This window comes from Molossus molossus, unplaced genomic scaffold (assembly GCF_014108415.1).
Source record: "Molossus molossus isolate mMolMol1 unplaced genomic scaffold, mMolMol1.p scaffold_m16_p_2, whole genome shotgun sequence".
NCBI classification, from domain to species: domain Eukaryota; kingdom Metazoa; phylum Chordata; class Mammalia; order Chiroptera; family Molossidae; genus Molossus; species Molossus molossus.
The window spans coordinates 140,032,258-140,038,627 of record NW_023425355.1 but is presented as its reverse complement, the minus strand read 5'-3'; the positions used below and the strand labels follow the sequence as shown (position 1 = coordinate 140,038,627).

At 40.1% G+C, this 6,370-nt stretch overlaps 1 pseudogene; it reads right to left on the bottom strand.

Annotated features, from left to right (window-relative positions):
* Nucleotides 1-5,192: 5,192 nt before the first annotated feature.
* On the bottom strand, nucleotides 5,193-5,808 carry LOC118635559 (annotated as a pseudogene).
* Between the last annotated feature and the right edge of the window lie 562 nt (nucleotides 5,809-6,370).

The following is a 6,370-nucleotide window of genomic DNA, read 5'->3' as shown; positions in this document are numbered from 1 at the left end:
AAAAATGAGTTCTGCTATTAGACATAAAGGCTCCAGTCATTTCTATTTATACAACTGCTCAGCTTTATCTAGTATAAAATAAATTAGAAGGAAGCAGTACCATATATCTGAGTGAGCTGAGTGTGTGCAAAGTAATTCCTTTTGGCTTACAATTTGTTTTCCCTTGGTATAATTTTTAACCATTGAAGTAAGTGGGGACTGACTCTGGTGTCCTGAAACCCAAAGCTATCATTTCCCATGCCCTGTTGCCAATTCTGTCCCCTCAGAGACTCCCTTTTTAATCTCCTAAAATTCTAAGACATCTTCTATTTCTTGGATTTACCTGGGGAAAATGAATTTCTATGATTTTCAGGGTGGATTTATTTCATGTTCTACTCCCCTTCCCATGAGCATTTAAAATTAGGAGATTGTCATGGGAATGACATTTTCTAATTATATTTACCATACTGTGTTTATTAGTTAGGCTAGGCAAAACTCTGCTGTAGTAACAAAACTCCAAATTTCAGTGGGTTGACACTGTAAAGGCAGATACTTCATTTAGAACACATATTCATGTGTATTGGGGGTTTCTCCTGCCTGGTGTTTTTTCAAATGTTGAGTCAGGGACTAGAGACTTTTATTTTTCAATTGTGACATCTTAGATAGTTTACTTCTAGCTGTATGAAACTAAGAGTAAGAGAGAATGGAAAACATAGCTGGCTCTTAATATCCTGGAACTGGATGTGACACACTTTTATGAAAGCTGCATTAGTTAGGATTAGTCACAGAAAAACATGACAGCTAGGAAATGCAGAGAATAAAAGGACACATGTTTGGGAGAGAAAGAATTTTAGGAATGTACAAATCATACCAGCAGAGAATTATGTACTTCACTAACAGACCAGCTAAAGTTTGTATCAGGAGTTCAGGAGACCTATATTGTGAATCTATTGTGAGCCAAGAATTGTGCTAGGTGCTGGGCACACACACAAAAGAAAAATATAGTTGTTACCCTCAAGAACATCACAGTTGAGTTAGGGAGGTTGACAGGTAAAGCCCTACCTACAGTGCAGTATAACATTTACAAAAATAGACATATATACGAGTTACATTTGTATAGCATGTAACTGCTCAACACTGCAATGTGAGGGTAGAATTAGAGAAACTTTACAAAAGAAGGGACTCCTACACAGATGTTGAAGGAGTTTTCCAGGTAGAAAAAGAAGAACCTGTGAATCCAGCCCCTGTGGCTCAGGGATTGAGCATCGACCCATGTACCAAGAGGTCGCTGGTTTGATTCCTGGTAAGGGCACATGCCCAGGTTGTGGGCCTGATCCCCAGTGGGGATATGCAGGAGGCGGCCAGTCGATGTTCTCTTTCATCGATGTTTCTGTCTCTCTCTCTCCCTATCACTTCCTCTCTCTTTAAAATCAATAAAGAAAAAATATTTAAAAAGAAGAACCTGTGAGAAAGATAACAATGTCAAAACTGCAAAAGTAACTGAGAAGGTAGTATGTTGAAACAGTTAAACTGGAATGCAGTAGGTTAATTTCAAGGTGGAACATAGTAAAACAGGAGGCTGGAGTGTTGGGTGAGGGCCTTTTCTATAGGTTCTTCCTTCTAGCCATCCTGAGGTGCTTAGAGTCCTGTGGGCAAAGGGAAACAACCTAAAGATTCTTGGCAGGGAGATGATCAGTGTCTAAGCTATTCCTAAAAGCTTAAAAGATTCCTAACCTTTACTGAGCTTTCACCATGGGCCAAGCACAGAGTGAAGCATTTTGTGGTCATTGATCTTATTTCATGCTCTCAGAAACCTTAGTAGTTATTATTATTATTGTTGTTGTTGTTATTGTTATCATCATCATCATCATCATCATCATCATCAACATTTCCAGATGAGGAAACTTGAGGCACTGGGAGGGCCACTGATTTGCCCAAGGACATGCAGCTAGTATGTTGTGAAGCCAAGACTGAAACCCAGGTAATATGATATGTGGAGTCAGAGCCTTTTGTAGACCACAGCTGTCCAATAGAAATATACTATGATACACCCAAGGAAATTTAAATTTAGTAGCCACATGAAAAAAAGGTGAAATTAATATTTTTCCATATAACCCAATATAGCCAAAATATTATTATTTCAACCTGTAAACATATAAGCATTATTCATGAGTTATTTTGCATTATTTTTGATCCAAGTTCTTAGAAATCTGGTATTTTACCTTTGTAGCACGCCTTCATTCAGACTAATCACATTCCAAATACTGAACAATGACATATGACAAGTGGCTACTGTATTAAAGGATAATTTCTGTGGTTTTAGGGGAATTCAGGTGAAGAAGCCATAAAACTAATTGTCCCCGTTTTCAAGTAGATGGTTTATAACCACATACATATATAACACAAACAGATTAAACAGCTCAATTTGTGATAATTTTCTTCTCTCAAAACTTATTCTAGTCCTCCTCCCCTCCTATAACAGTATTCAGTAGTAATTATACCTCAATCCCTAAATGAGTATATCTGGCACTGATAGGTAGCATGGTTCATTGTCATTACTATAAATGACAGATAGATTATTCAAACTCTTCAGAAGGGATCACGATCTGTCTGGTATCTGGTAAATTTTCTCTTTCTAGTTTTGCATCCCTCAAAGTGATGGTGGGTGTTATACACACTCAACATGTTTTGAATACCAATGTGGAAATTCTAGCATTCCAATTAGGGTCAGCTTGTCACACTCCTGGGAGTAACATTAAACATGGATAATTGAGTTTCCCAAACAAAGGATGACCTTACTGTTTACCCTTTACAAATATACCTGGTCTCAGCCTATTTAACTAAACTCCTATCTAAATATGTCCTGTGGGGAAAAGAAGTTTATATAAAGCCATCAAATTGTCTCTCTCAGTTCCCTTCCCCTACCAGATTTCTTTGTGTCCATTATATGTCTTTATTGTAAATTGTTCTATCTGCCATTCCCATGCCAACCCAGATATTTCAGACTATATTTTGAAGCACAAGACATACATGATAAGTTTGTCTGTAGGAAAAAGTTGTGGTTGTTTATATTGCCAATGGAGTACATTTTTATCTTTCAAAACATGAAAACTTAGATCTTCATTTATTTGCTTTGTAAAATGGATGTAGTATACGCTCTCTCTCCCTTTTTTTTTTTCTTTTTTTTTGGAGGCAACCTAATTTTTGGAGGCCTTGAAAAAATAAATAAAATAAAATGGACATAGTGAATAATTTCTCTACATTATATTTCAATTATTTATGGCTACATAGCAAGCTATCCCAAAATACAGTGGCTTGGAACAGCAATGATATACCCTCAAAATTCTTTGAGTTGACTGGGCAGTTTTGCTTCTCTCACTACAGTTCATTGCACTCAACTGGTGGCTCTGCTTGGATGGCTGGACCTCTCTCTCCAGATGATCTTTCATGTCAACTTCTCTACCATGGTTTCAGGGCTCTGAGAGGGCAAACTTCAGCACATAAGCATGTATCAAATCTCTGCTTGAATCACGTTTTTTTGATGTTCTAGTAGCCAAAGCAAGGGACATGGCCAAGTCCAGAGTCCATGTGGGAGAGAATGACGAAGGGCAAGCCTCCTGGGAGGTGTGACTCACTGAGAGCCATTACTTAACAATCTACCACAACTCTGTGTCCATTTGAGAAAAGTAGGGGACAACCCTGTGTGATTTGAAGAATGCTAGAAAGATATCCTCTCTCTTAAAAATGTCTCCCTTTGTTATTGAAAGGTGAAAGGGGGTGATTCACAGTGCACAGGCATGCTGGATAGTGATATCAGACAGTGAATAAGAAAAAAATTGGGTTTATTTAAAGAAAAGGGGATGGGGCATGGGGCTATCTGAAGGGAAGGGCTACACGTCACCGAGCCATGGGGTATTGGTTGATGATGGCAGAACCTAGGAGCTGGAGTTTCATCCTTAAAAATTTTTTTTCCTTTATTAATTTTAGAGAAAGAGAGAGAGGAAGAGAGAGGGAGAGATAGAAACATTGATGAGAAAGAACATCGACTGTCTGCCTCCTGCACGCCCCCCCACTGGGGATCAGGCCCACAACCTGGGCATGTGTCCTCACCAGGAATCAAACTGGCGACCTCTTGGTGCATAGGTAGATGCTCAGCCACTGAGCCACACCAGCCGGACTGGAGTTTTATCCTTATATGCGTCAAATGGCAGGAAGCTTTTGTCAGTCAGTGGGTTTTGGGGACTTGGTTGGTTGGTTTGGGCAGGAGGTTGGGTCTACAGGAATGCAGATGTGCAGTTGGGTGCTTCTTTGGTTCCTGGTGTCCAGCGGTATTTCTTGTCCTGCCTGTTCTCTTGTGGTTGGAAGTTTGGTCTTTGTTCTCCTGGGTCAGGGAGGCTTGCAAAATGGCCGTTAGAAATTATATTGCCCTGTAAGTCCTAACATTTCCCTCCTCTTTCTATCTGTTAGTAATTATTCTTATGGAATTGGGACAGAGGTCTCTTTCTTCTGTAGATACTTCCTGCTGTTCTGTCAGTATAGAGCTGTCTCTAAACAGTGTTAGTATGTTGGGGAATTGGGGAACAAGGGTGGGGAACAAGGGTAGGGAAAAGTTCTATAGGCCATGCATGGTCAGGGATATTTGTTTGCCCATAATACCTCGTATACAGTTTTGAAGAAAGGAAAGGAAGGCGTGGATGGGCTTCCAAAGTGAGACCGATATTGTGTAAACAATTAATCAGGTATTTAATAAGAACTATGCCTATGAAAACAAGAGAAAAACAACGGTTAATGGTTACAGCCAAGTATAAACCAGTTTCTGAGTCTGTGAGACTATCAGTCAAGAAGGTTTAAAGTTTCTTCTGCTGAAATGAAAGCAAGCAGTGACAATTGGACAGCATCAGATGCTCAAGTAAATTCTGTATGGTTGACATCATATCAGTAGTTTTTAATAATTCCAACTCAGAGGATGGGAAAGAAAAAAATAAAACAGCTTTGAGATTTGAAGACAACTAGAAGAATTTAGGAACCAGTTTAGTTCACAGATAAAAATAATACTTTAAACTTTGAAGACAATCAACTGCACTAGAGTCCAATACTCATAATTGGGCATTGTGGTTTTACTGAAACACAATTTATCTCCGTAAAATCACCCTTATTTTTTTTGCCTGTTCTGCCAAAAGGAAAAACAGATTTATTGGAGCCACAGCCAGTGATCAACAGTTGGACTTAGCCACATGCTCCAGCTCATCTTTCTTCTTGATAGCATAGGAGTTGGAGGGCCCTGGGTCGCATTGAAGAGCTCATCTGCCAGGCACTCGGCAATGGTCTTAATGTTCCAGAAGGCAACCTCATGGGCACCTGTGCATAGCAGTCAGGTGGCCTGGTTCACACAGCACAGAGGGGACAGGTCCACAGCCTGTCACCTCAATGTTCCAACTCACTCAATTCTCTTAGAGTCCTCCCAGGGGTCACTGTTGATGATGAAATGTACCAGGACTTGCAGGGGGTTCTCGCAGGTGAGAAGGTGGATGATTTCGAAGGCATGCTTGATGATGCACATGGTCATGAGCTTGCTGCCATTGTTGTGGCCATGCATCATCATGGAGTTGGTGAAGTGCTCCACAGTGGGGCACACAGGGCCTTGTGGATGCCCTTGGCCGCATAGTGCCCTGCACTGTGGGGCAGGTACTTGGCATACTTCTCCTTCATCACCATGTAATCCTGCAAGGAAATGTCATTGATCTGCACATCATCAGTGCTCCACATCCCAAAGAGCTTGATGTCGTAGGTCTCTGCTACTGTGGATGTAGCTGTCTCCCACTTGGTCATCCTGAATGTGCAGCCAGGCATCTCTGCTGCTCAGCGTGGACCACGTGCTGCACTGACTCCATGCCCAGAGGGCAAGTTTACCTTCATCTAAGTGTTACTGATATGCCTTTTGATGACGGATTTACTCTGCAGCTGACAGGTAGGTTTTCCCCACATGGACAATGAGGAGAGTGTCATGAAAACAACTCCAGGTCCCAGAGTCACATAATGTCACCAGACAGAAATCAGGTCAGGAAGGAGTACAGGAGCCTGACTGGGTTTTTTTTTTTTTTTTTCCTACAAACTTAAAACTTTTACAACCTTCTATAATTTGCCCACATTTTACCCATTCAGGAATAACCATCATTAAAATAACTCAATTTCAATCCTTGTCCTGTTAAAAATAAAAATGTACTTCTATACCTTATGCCTTCTATTATCAAAGTTATATAATTTCTTTCCAACTTAATTTGAACTTTTAGAAACCTCAATTCTCAGTGATAATGAAGTAAACAACCAGCACACATTTTAAACCTATAGCTCCAAATTTACTTTACAGATTTTCTGCAATAAACAGCCAAAA